The sequence below is a fragment of the Ochotona princeps genome, chromosome 2 (assembly GCF_030435755.1).
Source record: "Ochotona princeps isolate mOchPri1 chromosome 2, mOchPri1.hap1, whole genome shotgun sequence".
NCBI classification, from domain to species: domain Eukaryota; kingdom Metazoa; phylum Chordata; class Mammalia; order Lagomorpha; family Ochotonidae; genus Ochotona; species Ochotona princeps.
The window spans coordinates 116,716,543-116,730,748 of NC_080833.1; positions in this window are offsets into that span (position 1 = coordinate 116,716,543).

Here is a 14,206-nt window from a genome sequence, read left to right on the forward strand (position 1 = left end):
AAAAATGACCAGATCTTAAATCCTGGAGTTTGTGAGCATGTTACCTTACATAGTAAAAGAGATTTTGCAGATGTAATTAAGGATAAGGATCCTAAGAGCCGTATTGATTTGCTTTAGTGAAGACATTACATTGAAAGTGGCAATTGCAATTGGAGCTATGACCTGATTATTTAAGCTAAACGACAAAGAGGTAGCTGTTAATATCCCTATATCTTTCAAGTCATTGATGATGTTGAGAATTCCTACAGTTCTCTGAAAAATCCAGTATTATTTGTGGTTTACTATCCTGGTAGACAAAGGAGACTTCATTGCACAGGTTTCAACTGGCGATTCCTTTCATAATGATTCCTTTCATTATAATGGGTCAGAGGGTGTACGTGGGAAGTCTGCCGGTTGCCAATATATTTTTTAAATATTTAGATTCAGGAACCAGAAGACATGATGATGATGTGGGTCAAGTCATATACTTGAAAAAAATCACACATGTTACCTGACTTCTATAAGGTCCCACTTTCACTAGAGGGTGAAAATGGTGAATAGAGTCTTAAAAGGCAATGTTTAGTAATACTTGAAATAACTAAATTATCCTTTTTCTTTACCCTACAGATCTCACAATTTTATTCAACAGCCACAAAGTCCCTTATGGCAAACATGGGATAATTTTTACGGTATATACATGTGACATGACCACAGAGAAACTTGTAAAGGAGTTCTGACCTCCTCTTCAATTGAAAGACTGGGACCCTGAATTGGGTATAAGACAAAGATTCTTTTTTGAAATGACCAAGAATGTGAAGGTTTCCCTTTTACATAAATCAAAAAGTCGGGCCCGGCGGCGTGGTCTAGCGGCTAAAGTCCTCGCCTTGAAAGCCCCGGGATCCCATATGGGTGCCGGTTCTAATCCCAGCAGCTCCACTTCCCATCCAGCTCCCTGCTTGTGGCCTGGGAAAGCAGTCGAGGACAGCCCAATGCTTTGGGACACTGCACCCGCGTGGGAGACCCGGAAGAGGTTCCAGGTTCCCGGCATCGGATTGGCGCGCACCGGCCCGTTGCGGCTCACTTGGGGAGTGAATCATCGGACGGAAGATCTTCCTCTCTCTCTCTCCTCCTCTGTGTATATCTGGCTGTAATAAAAAAAAAAAAAAAGTCAATGTGTCCTTCCACCATCCTAATGACATAACAGAGAATGACTACAGCCTAACTCTAAGATCACTAGTGCTTGTCTGTTAATAAGTTTCTGCATGTCTGAAGAAAGGACTTGCTCTCTGGACTGTTTGCAAGAATATAGTATGGCAGTTGGTGAGTGTGTAGGTCACAAATGGTAAATCCACCTAAACATTCCTGTATCTCCAGACCTTTGACTTTCTTCTTCTACATCAAACCAAGGACAAATTTACATGCCAACCTCTTAATACATAGCCCAAAGTTCAGTTAATCCACCAAATGAACTTATTTCCAGCTATAATCCAGAATACCTGGCAGGAGAACTCACATCCACAAGATCATCCAAGTCAAGATTATGTCCCTTTTTTCTTAATCTAGTTAAAATATATATACTTGACACATACTCTATCAGCTTAAATTACTTATAATTTTCTCCATGCATAAACTATTTTCTTCCATGCCAGTTTGTATACCTTCCATCTCCTGCAGGATTTGTTGAATTCACATGTTAGTTTTGGATGTAGAAGCAAAAAGTGATGATTGGGCAAGTTTTAAAGAGAATGCTAATGTATGCAGGATTGTTAAGGATTTTTAAGTATGGGAATCCCAGAGTCCCCAGAAACAAAAGGAAAGCTTGCTTTCACTACCTGGGGAGGCCAGTCAGATCTGAAAATTTTCATTTGTATATGAGGTTATCCAGATTCACACATTCTTATAGATTCAAAAATTCTTGTCCAATAAATTCAAGGCTTCATATGAGATATTTGGAGTTATGACACTTCTATAACATTTGCAATTAAATTGGCCTTGCAGCTGTAAGATTAGAAAATATTTCAGGAATGCCCAACAATGATTTTTAAAACCCACTATTTTCATTTGAAAGACAGATTTACAGAGAGAGAACAGATGGAGAAGGATCTTCCATCTATTGGTTCACTTCCCAAATGGTCATAGTGGCTGGATCTGGGCTGCTCCAAACCCAGGAATCTGGAGTGTCTTCTGGCTTGCTCATGTAAGTGCAGAGCTCAAGAATTTGGGTCATCTTTCCCAGACTTGCAGGGAGCTAGAACAGAAGTGGAGCAACAGGGACTGAAACCGGTGCCTATATGGGATACTGGTACTGCAGGTGGATTTAACCTACTCTATCATTGCACCATCTTCTCCACCTACAATTTGAAATTGTTGCCTGGATGTTATTACTTGTCTCTTAGCTGTTAGTTTAGTTCTAAGATGCTAAGATGTAGGTGGACTTAGTACACATGGACTAATGAGTTTAATTCGTTCTTGTCACTGCTGTCACTACTCATACCCCTGGCCATTCATGACTAGTAGTGGAGATTGTGTCAAACAAAGTGGTTTTTCCTACTATTTCAAATGTCATTCTAAAGTTTAGGCTTTAATAACAACTAGTTCAGTGACACTATCCTCTATCAAAATTGCTTTTATCATTAATTGTGTAAATGATAGAAGACATAAAACTTGATGTTGACCTTCAAGAACTCATAGTATATTGCATTTACACAAATAGAAGTTTCTAATGTATATGATAATTAAAATGGAATCCTTTTGAACAATTATCTGATTAGTTATTTATTAGTTATTCATTAGGTTTTCCTTAGAATCACCACAAATATAATAGAAGTTGTCCGTAAGGGGTTCTCTTAAAAACGCACATAGAAATTTGCCCACACAGGAAATTTAACCTTGTTTGCTATCATTTTCCCATTGTTTATTATAAGACCACAACTTCATATTTTAATATACTTTATCGTAATTATTGCAATTTGCTTCAAATCAGGAATCATTTCTTGGTCAATGCAGCTGGGCAGAGATGTATGTAAGTCAGAGGTAGTGGTGAAACAGAGGAATAGACCAAAGGTAGAAAGATATCATTGACAGGACTCTTTCCAACACTTTCCTTTCTTTTTAATAATAGATAGCAACATACAGTATGAAAGAAATTTACCTTTTAGGGGGTCCTGACAACAATAGTAATCCTACGGCACCTCTCACCACTGCTATATTAGTGGATGGAGTCCAAATAAATCTGGGTAGAGGCACGGGTGTCTGGATCGTCCAGCCACAGGGCTGTGGCTGGGAGATTCTAAGCTGGTCCAGGGTTCCTGGAACCTAGCTCCCTGTTGACCACTGGCATGTGGTGGGCAAATCCTGAGCTTGTGGACGGGCAGAGCAACAATGGAGCTGGGCTTTGTCTACTGGCCACCTGGCGGTGAGCTCTTGGAGTATTGGGGATGTGACATTACTACCTAGGAACATCCATGGATAAGGACACCGTACGTGTAGGTGAGGAATGAATCCTGAGGGACACCGGATGATGGGGCCTCTGTACTTGCAAGTAAGGGAGAGGACAGAGATATGGTTGTTTGAAGGGGAGAGACTGGAATATCTGTATGGGTCAGACTCATGTACCAGCCCACATGGGAGTCCTGTGTTGGGCTTGTTAGCATGGAACATTGCTGAGCACCACACACCAGTACACACAAAAGCTAGGGTTGGGGACCTATGGGCTAGATCTCAGTACCCAACTAAATGTTGGAACAGAGGATGGGTCACATTAGAAAGGAGCATGACACTAACTAGCATGTGAGAGAGCCAAAATTCTGTGGGGAATATGTGGGCCCAGCACTGTGGAAATACAAGGCCCGCTGGTTAGCTCAAGAGTTGGGGTGGTGATGGGCTAAGCTAGGAGTGACCATGGAACCTGTCAACATTGATGGGTATAGGGATGGAAAATAGTGTGGGCAGGTCCATGCTGCAGCGCCTGATTGTGCATCACAAAACAGGGTGGGGAGCAGGCAGGGTGCAGCATTCACCGGCTCATACAAGGCCAAGATGAAGGGGCAAATTATGCTGTGCGTAACACCCACTTGCATGCATGAGCTTTGGGTCTGGCAGTGGGCTGAGTGGAAGAGAACATGAGAAACTCCCCCAGCTCCTACTGGTGAGCCTGTGGTGCACGCCTGGGGGTCAGGCAGGCTGGGAAAAGTAGCACCATCTGTTGGCAAATGTGTGGTTTGGTTTTGGAAGAGGGCAGACCAGGCAGGGCTGAGCAAACCTTAGCTTGCTGGCAAGTGCAGAAACCAGGCTAGAGCACAGGTGATGCTGGGCTAGGCTGTTACACCTACTGGTTTGCATGAGCCAGGGATGGGAGCAGACTGGGCAGGGTCAGGTTCTAGCATCCACCGGTGAGAGTTGGGACTTGGAGCAGGCCTGGCCAACGCAGCTACAACATCCAAAGGCAAAGGCCAAGACAGGTGAGGGATTATGCCAATCTGGGTCAGAGCCACTACTGACATGCACAAGATCTACAGCTGGGAACATACCTGGCTTGGGAGAAAAAGGGGACATCCTAGCTGGGTTGTGGTTCCAACTGGTGAGTGCAAGGGCCAGAGTGAGGGTTGCTGTCTGTTCTTGACAAGGTTGCAGTGTTCCTTGGCACAAGTGTGGATGGGGACTGGTATGGCTAGACTCCAGCACTGACTGGCACTCATGAGAACCAGGGTGGGTGTAGAATGGACTGGGCTAGGTCTCTGTCCCTGCTGAGTCATGTGTGAGCTATATCTGGGTATGGACAGGCTTTGCTTGGCATAATACCAACAGTAAAAACCAGAATGGGTGAATGCCAGTCAGGAAAGGTCACTTTTCTTGCTAGGACAGAAGGTAGACTAAGTAGGGCTGACCCATGGACCCAATGATGGACATGCGATCTGGCATTGGGAGAGTTTCTGATGGAGGAGCTTGGAGAACTCCTCTGTCGGGACTCAGTCTCTGCAGGTGAGCATAAGTAACATGATAGGGAGGCAGCCACGACCAGGCCACGGGAATGGCATCCGCTGACATACCTTTGGCTCAGGTTGGGGGCGTACCAGGCTGGGCCAGTTCATATCACCCACTGGCAAATCTGAGCACCAGAATGGAGTGTGGGTCAGGCCGGGTTGGGCCACAACACAAACTTATTCATATGAAGGTCAGTACTGTGGGCTGGCTGGGCTGGGCTAGGCTGTAGCCCCCACCAGCGTGAGTCGGAATTAGTGGTAGGCCTTGCCTGGACAGGCTAGAGCACCTACTGTCAAATGTCAAGGAGAGGCAGACCATGCCAGAGGGACTGCAGCACCCAACCAGCACACATGAGACCCGGGAGGGAGGGGGAGAACCCGCTAGAGGGGCCGTGAGTAGTGCTTGGAGTGGTGAGATTGGCGGTAATTCACAACTGTTGAATTATCAAAACCTCTTGAGCAGAACTCTCAGAGCATGCTCCACATCAGGGACCCTGGAGTGGTGTTGGGTGGCTGTCCTCCAGCCCAGGAAACAGAGGTGTTTGAGAGGCTGGGTGTGGCTTCTCTCCTTGTCTCTCCACTTCCCCAAGATATAGGAAGGAAAAAGAGAATGTGGAAATGTTGATTTCATCCACCTTCCTTAGCTCTTAACCTTTATCATCCTAATCAACTATGTAGAAATCATAAAAAAAAATTACAAAAAAGTAATCCTGTGCATTTGCATAAGCAATTGAAAAATGTATAAAATGCTTTGTACTTCAAGCTGCACAAACCTGTGGCAATAATAAAGCAGTTGTTATTGGTATTGCTTCCATTTTATAGGCAAGAAAACAGGTTTGGAAGGCGTAACTGACATGCTGCAGTTTGTGCACTAATGAAGCCTTTGTTCAGGTTAGAGGACACAAGATGGGAAGTTGGTTTTGTAGGAGTGACTCCAGGAGGACTTCAGCTTTTGTAATCTCTTGTGAAAAAATATTTTGTCTGAGGATTTAACAATAGGAAACCAAACAATGTCCCTGGAATAAACTTTAGGTCTATTTTTGAGCCACAGTTTGCACAAGGCCAGGGTAAGCCTGGAGGAATGTGATTTGTGTGGTAGGGCACAAACTGAACTTACTTGGTATTGTTTCCTTTGGTCCACACCCTTGTCCACAGTTTCCAGGAACATGAATGCTTATGAGGGTTCTCTCATCCAGTGCACCAGGAAGAAACAATAGGTAACATCAAATACTGGCTAAATGAGAAGTTTCTTCTCTTATAGATTATAATTGGGGCTTTATTCAAAGCATCTGAGGGATACAATTTAGTCATCTTTCCTTATTAATGGACAAGTGCAAAAGTTGAGCTCTTTCACAACTACAGTAGCTACTATAACCTAAAAAGCACAGTTTTCCTATTTAAGAGCGTAATCAGAGGGAAAATAAATAGGAGTAACAATACCCGACTAAGTACTTGTCCATAAAGAATTAATTTTTTTATCTTCAACCGTGTCCCCTGTTGTGGTTACGCTGCTCTTACAAAGTTTCTGCAAATTGCAAGGACAACTGTGTAGGTACTAGATCAGATGGCTGCTTAGTTTGAGTTAAGATGCAACCCCACAGTTCTTTGACAGAATTTTTTTTTCTGGAAAGGTATGAGGTGGAGATTGATCCATTTTTCTAATAGTTAAAGAACATTTTTCTGAATTGTTTGTTTGCTCAGAGTAGACACACACCTTGGTATCTCTTTACTCGTGCTCATACTTGGTGAAATTTCCTGGACCTTGAAAATATGGAGTCTCTGATACATTTCTGGTTATCCAAGTTATTATGCCCAAGTCCCTTGCATTCAGTGAAGCCAGATGTGATATTGACTATGATTTTGAGTTTGCATGTTCTTCTAATAAGTTGATCCTTGAGAGAATGGAAGGATACTCTGAGTGCTTGTCTGTAAACCAAAACCATGCCAGGGACTGAAGCCTGCCTCTTCAGTCAGGGAATAGGCTGTGATTTTTAATTCAATAATGTTCTATCATAACCATAATGTTTTTCCTATTTTATATATTTTATTTTTGACATTGTTTACATAGTTGTGGGTCTCCAATTAAGGTGGGGGATGTGAAAAAACGGTGGAACTTGAATGGGATAGGGTTTTTCAATTTTTTCCTGCTATTATGTCTGCAGGTAGAATAGAGTGGGGAGTGGGGTTACTCCTTGCTGTCAAACTATACCAGCACCTAGCAATGGCGGACAGTCCTGCGATGGTGCCTTAGAGACCCTGATGGGGAAGAGAGGGAAGTGTGCTCCAATGGTATTCCTTGAGCAGTTTTGACAGTTCTGATACATCATCAGCTTTGTTGCACCAGAGTTGAGAACGTCTTTCCAAGGTCTGTTGGTTGACCATGTCCAACTCAGTGTGCGTCCACAGGCCTAGGAACATGTTGCAAAGCTTGGCGAGGAGAGCTGCCCAACACGCTCTGCTTTCCATCTTCTGATGAGGTACGCGAGTCTCTTCCAGGCTAGATGAACTGGCTGTCATGTCCCCTGTGTGCATCTGGGCATGCTGATCTTTTTCCCCCATGTTGTTGCAATAAAAATAGTCCTTCAGCTACACACACACAATTCCAATATTCTGCTTTGTAAGTATACATTGACATTTAGATATAAACAATGGTAGGAAGACTAGTATCCGATTTTCAAAGTATATTTAACAATTTTATTGGGAATCCTCCTTTTATTAAGGATTACAGATGCATACTGCAACGTATCTTTACATCTGGATATGGCAGTCTCTATTACAGTTACTATACATCCCCTCAAATGAAAAGCAATAAAACAAATTCAACAATAGGAAGAAAAATCAAAAACTTACAACATGAAGTTAAATAGCATGCTACTAAATAACCAATATGTCACTGAAGAAATGAAAAAGAAAATCAAGAGCCTTCTTGAAGAAAATGGTGCTACTGTATGAATTATATGTCACTATATATTGAGATCATGTTTCTCCTTTATTATCTTAAGATATATTATCTGTTGATTTTTATGACTTAATCTTGCATTCTTGAAATAAAACACATATTTTTACATTTGAAATTTTGGTGATTTCATTTTACAATATTTCTTTCAGGATTTTTTGTACCTACATTCATGAGCAATAATCTCACTTTTTAATAAGTATGTTTCTTCATTATTTCTACCACATTGTTGCTAGTTACGTAAAACTAGTGGTGAGGTGTTTCTTTTTGCTTTGTTTTGGGAAACTTTTATATAGAATGGTTTCAATGCTTCAATAAGTACTATAAAAATAATTTGTGAATCCATCTAATCAAGCAGCTTTCTTTGGTGTCAGATTTGATATTAAAGTCAATTTCTACCTGGATTATCTATTCTTCTTCTTCCTCTTCTTCTTCTTCTTCTTGAAAAAAAAAAAAGATTTGAGAAAAAGAAATAGAGACACAGTGAGACAAAGGACTCGTTTGTTGGTTCATTCCCTAAACGCCACAGTGACCGGAATCAGGCCAAGGCCACTGCCAGGAGCTAGGAATGCAGTCTAGTTCTCCCGTAAAATGGCAGGAACTCAATTACTTGAGCTATCCCCTCTGCCTCCCAGGTTATACATTGTCAGGAAAGTGGTTAGGAACAAGAGCCAGGAAATGAACTAAGGCACTTCAACTGGAAACACGGGTGTTTTAACAGGCTAAATACCATTCCTCAAAACCTTCTGAAGGTTTCTTCTCACCATTACAAAACCATAAATGAAAACTTTTTATCTTCTTGCCAGCAGAACACACAAATAACTCTTAATAACACAATGATTGAAACCACTATATAAACTATTCACAATCACACAAAATGACCAACAAGGACTTCAAGCAGGGTTCAACATCATTAGATGTCAGAAAAATGCTCATTAAACTCACAATGGCATAGTTCCCTCTCCCCACTACATTTGCTAAAAATGAAATGATATCAACAGGACAATACCAAATGCGGTTTATGTGGAAGAACCAAAAATCATGTATCGCTGAAGAAACTGCGAAGTGATGCAATCACTTTGGATAACTCTTTAGACATTCTGTTTCATTTGAAGCAGAAGAATACATTGGCTGTATGTCCCAGCAATTCCTCTCTAAGCATCCATCACAGGAATATAAAACGGTGTGTCAGCATGCGGCTGGCATCATGGTGTAGCCTGTAAAGCTGTGACTTGTGATGCTGGCATCCCATATAGTCACAACTTCAAGTTGGCTGCTGCAGTTTCATCCAGCTTTTTCTTAATGGCCTGAGAAAAGCAGTAGAAGATGGACCCTGCCACCCATGTGAGACACTGGAAATACCTGACGTGATTTCAGTCTGGTCCAGCCCTAGCTGAGCAGGCCAACTTCAGAGAAAACCAGCAAAGGAGGATCTTCCTCTCTTTGTGACTTTCAAATACATAAATATTTTAAAAAGCTATTCCAGCTTAATGATATATACATAATAGTAGCTTTATTTGTAAGTATCAAAAAGTAGGAACAATGCAAATAAATGCCAAGCAGGGAAACAAATAGCTGTGGCATGTTCGTACGTGGTACTGCTAGTTATCAGCTGGGATAGACTACTCATCCTTGAAAACATCTGAATGGCTCTTACAAGCATACAAAGAGTTGCCCCCCCAAAATGCATACTCTATGGTTCTATTAATATGAAGTTCTAGAATGAGTGGAACTCTTTTATAGCGGGAAATACTGGGTTGTATGCTTCAGGGGTCAAAGTGTTGCCTAGTGGGGATGAAAAAATCTTTAGCGGAGATGAAGAAGATATTTGGTACCTTATTTGAGATGATAGCTGTAGGATTGAATACATGTCACTCTGCATAAATATTCCGCTCCTGGATATGTCTGATTTGTGGTGGATCATCCCCTTGTCTGATTTTGTATATGGCCTTAGTGCTCCGGACCCATGACCTTCCTGTTGCTCATACCTGCCAAATACGCTCATCCACTCTGTATAGTTCATGCTTTCTTCGCTTAATATAGTTTTCTAAGATTGTTACGTAATCTATTTCTTTTACACGAAGTGAAAGATCCTTGGCCACTCTCTGAAACTGTATCCATCTGCTGACTTATCTCTGTTGCCCCTTACCAAACTTCACTTTTCTTCTCTAATAAGTTTTATGTGTTAAGTATTTGTGTGTTTATTCTCTTATCATTCTAGGATATAAATTAATAGATAGCAGGAATCTTTGTTGATAACTACACTATTCCTGGGCCCTAGAACAGTATCTGTAGATACAGAATAGACCTCAGTGAAGACTTACTGAATGGAGGAATGTGTATTCCTTTAGCTTTACTTGGAAATACCTTATCTGCTAATTTAAATAAGGCCGGGGGTTTTATTCTCCTTGCATCAAACTATTCCAGTACAGTTATGTTGTCCCTCTCTAGAAGTACCTCCACTTCCTATAGAACCAGTATTAAAATATCTTCTTACCACAAAGTTGTTCTTTCACCATATGTTTTAGATTAAAGTTTTAATAATTTACTATATCCTTTCAGATATATTTGGGTCATGCATACATAACCAGACACATATATTCTCACATTATCTGGATTCCAGACCAGCTATGTAACCTAAAACAAGTGACTAAATTGTTGATTCAATTCACTTGTTAAGTCAAAATGACTGAAATGAACAAGCTGACCAGACTTAGGAACGATCATTCCATTCTCACATGTTTCGTTTGTGAGGAAACATTGACGCAAATGGACATTCATGTATAAAAATAAGTTAAGGGAGTTGAACGAGAGAAGGATCCAATATTTTCACTAGACCCACAGAGTCAGCCAGTGGTTATGATTGATGTTGCATGTTGGTTGACCTCCTGGCAATGTGCTCAGTCACTGTTAGGAGAATGAATGACTGTGAATACCGCACAAGTATTCTATACTGAAGGCTAAGCTATGGAGATTGTTCATAGGGTATTCATCTCAGTCTACTCCTCCATATTCCACAGCTTGTTTCTGGGTTAAAGGAAATGAGATAAAGAATTGGACTTCATTACATGGAAGATTCTTCTGGGAACATAGTGACTGTAAATGTTTGATTTCACATGTACAGAGGAGTTCTGTAGAAGTTTTGACCTAAACATCCGAATTAGAGGCTTCATGAAGACAGATGATGAATAAAACACGGCATGCTCTGTTTTAATTTTTAATGTTATTTTTAATATTTTTACTTAGTTGAGATGGATGTATGTCCATGCGGGCCTCTGATTAGGGTGGGGATTATTAAGATATGGAGGAAGGTGGGTGGCATAAATGTTTCAATTTCCCTCTCCTTTCTTCTGTATCTGTTGGAAGGCAAGTTGGGAATGGGAGGGGACTGTTCCTTGCTGTCAACTCAGCACCAGGGGTGGGGGATAGGATAGGTGATTCCTTGGAGACCCTGATGTGGGGAAGAATGTTCCAAGGATGTTATCTGAGTGGTTTTGAGATGTCTAAGACATTGTCAGTTTTATTGCTCTAGAGTTAAGACAATATTTCCAAGGTCTATTGATTTACCTAATCTGCCTTAGTGCATTCACAGATCCAAAAACATTTTTACTATAAACTTTGGCCAGGATTATGGTTCATTCTGTTCTGTTTTCCATCCTCTGACAACGTACTTGATATGTTCTTCTGGCCTACATGAGTTTGCTGTTGTGTCAGCCATGTGAACCTGTGTATGCACTCCAAGATCAGATCACATATATTGTGATTTTCCCTCTGGCCAGAGTTTGAGTCCAGCAGTCTAGTTAAGGAGTCCTCTAAGAAACCTTGCCTGGAATGACCTCAGACCTGACTCTTGTGTGTGCAAGATAGCATAAAGTCCTGTTTGGGTCCTCACCTGCACCAGCCAATGCACATAATGGTGAATGCAGCGGCCTAGTCAGCTTCACCTTCAGCTCCATCTTTCACACAAACTGACAGGTACTGCAAGTAGCCCAACCCATCCACCACAGACCCAGTCCTTATGTGTACCAGTGGGTGCTACACATTCGTAGAGAAGATCCCCAATAACATCCACCAGGCCCTTTCCCAGCCCTGGTTTTTGCCAAGTACCAGAATGTGAGAATGAGGAAGAGATGTTCTTTAAAATATTGGAACACACTTGCATTTTTGTTGTTTCATGGCATAAGTACATTCTATACATTATTGGAGTAGATACAGAAATAGATACATGATAGCAGCTGTTTCATTCAGCTTAACCATATCTTATGAGTACATATTAAGCATTATGCAAGACACCGGGTATATAAAATGAGCCAAATGTTCTTGTTCTGGAAAGAAACACAGAAGAAAGAGAAGTATGAAAACAGACACACGCAAATGAGTATTATACTCTACAGCAAAATTTCAAACACACCGTACTTGAATTCTGTGTAGAATTAGAGCATAAAAAAGCAGATTCTGTCATAAATGTTTGCATCAGCACTGGTAGAAAATTTTAGGCAGAAGATACAGCGAGAGAAACGGTGCACAGCTGAGAAACGCCATGTGAATCGATGAGATCAGTGCTAGTCTACTATGTGCGAAACTGGGAATCCAAGAGACTATGTAATGAGTAGGTTGCACAGTGCAGCAGGGGAATGCTGATGAAAGGTTGAAGATTATTCTTTACTATATTTCCATAGGAAATACTCAACTTTTCTGAATTTTGTAGAAACATGGTTTGGTTCGTGCTTTCAAAAATGTAGAACTTGGACTGTGGAAAGTGAAGTGAAAGTGCCCTACATGTATGCAACTGCCTAGGCTGCCTTGTAGCTAAGCAAGTGTTTACACTGTTGGGAGAAAAGCAGCCATTAGCTGGTGTGCATTCTGAGTCTGATTAATAGCAAATCTGTGTTACTTATACCAGTGTGTCAACATAGTTGCCTATTCTATTATGTTTTAATGATATGTGAGGAAGTTTAGGAACCCAGGCTGCGACATGCCACCTAGGCCTCCAAGCTGCATTGGGAGGGAAGTGGGTGAGGGGATGTATTGGAGTGGAAGTGGATAAGGGTATGTTTGACAGGAGAGGAATGACTTCTGGGGTTTTCATGGAATAAGCCACTGTACTCACAAATAGGTAAGGGAGCTGAAACAGAGTGGTTTAAATGGGGGAAAATCAGAGCACATGTCTGTGTTATGACAATGCTCCTGCCCACCTGGGAGACCTTGGTTGAGCTAAATAGCATCACCCACTGCATGCAAAAGCTGAAGCTGAGAGATATGTCTGGCTGGGTTAGGCTGCAGTATTTGCCTGCAAGTGTCCAGGCAAGGGATGACTGTGACAGGCTGGGCCACAGCACCCACCAAAACCTTGTCCAATTGCCAGGTACTGATGTAGTTTGACAGCAAGGAGTTGCCCTCTTCCCTTCCCTCCCTGAGGATTATAGGAGAAAAAAAGAACTGAAACATTTATCCCACACTTTCCTCCACACTTGACCCTCCCCACCCTAACCAGAGAGCCACATGAGTGTGCATCTCTCTCAATAATGTAAACTATATTAAAATTTTTTAATTAAAAAAATAGAACTCATACACCAAGAAAGTAAAGGCTGCTTCTGCAATCAGCTGCAGTGTTCTATGAATGGTGATGGTTCTATTCTGTGTTAGCAAATATTCTATACTTCAATGAGCAGAAAAGCATTTATATGGTATCTTCTTTACCTAGGAGGTGGCATCTGGGTACACACACACACACACACAAACACACACACACACTGCTATGGCAAGCAGTGACTACTGCAGTGGCCAGGACGTGATCCTTAGAATTATATGAAAGTCTGGTACCTGGATATATAATTTGCTTAATGTACTTAAATCCTCTAAAATAAAATGGAGCTAAAATGGTTCCTTTACCATTCTGCTAAGCATCAGTACAATAATTTGTGTGCAGGATTTCATATAGTTTTGGCCTGGGAGGTATGCCACAGCTAGGAGCTAACATTATCAGTGCTATCATTCTTAACAGTTGTTGTTGATTTGAGACCTACCCCAAGACAACAAATACTATTGTCAGTAGCATTTACCAAAAGCAGCTTGAAGTCTCCACAGTCAGGAAGCTAAAGTCCATGCCCACCTTGACCATGGCATTGCTATTGTAACAGAAGAGCTGGACGTAGAACATAGACGCCTCTAAATTGTGATTCACGTTTCTTTTCGAGAAGTTACTTCAGTGAGTAAACCACTCTCCATGTCCCTCGCTGCTTCACTACATTCTTATAATTCGTTAGATTACTCTCACTTAGGAATGATT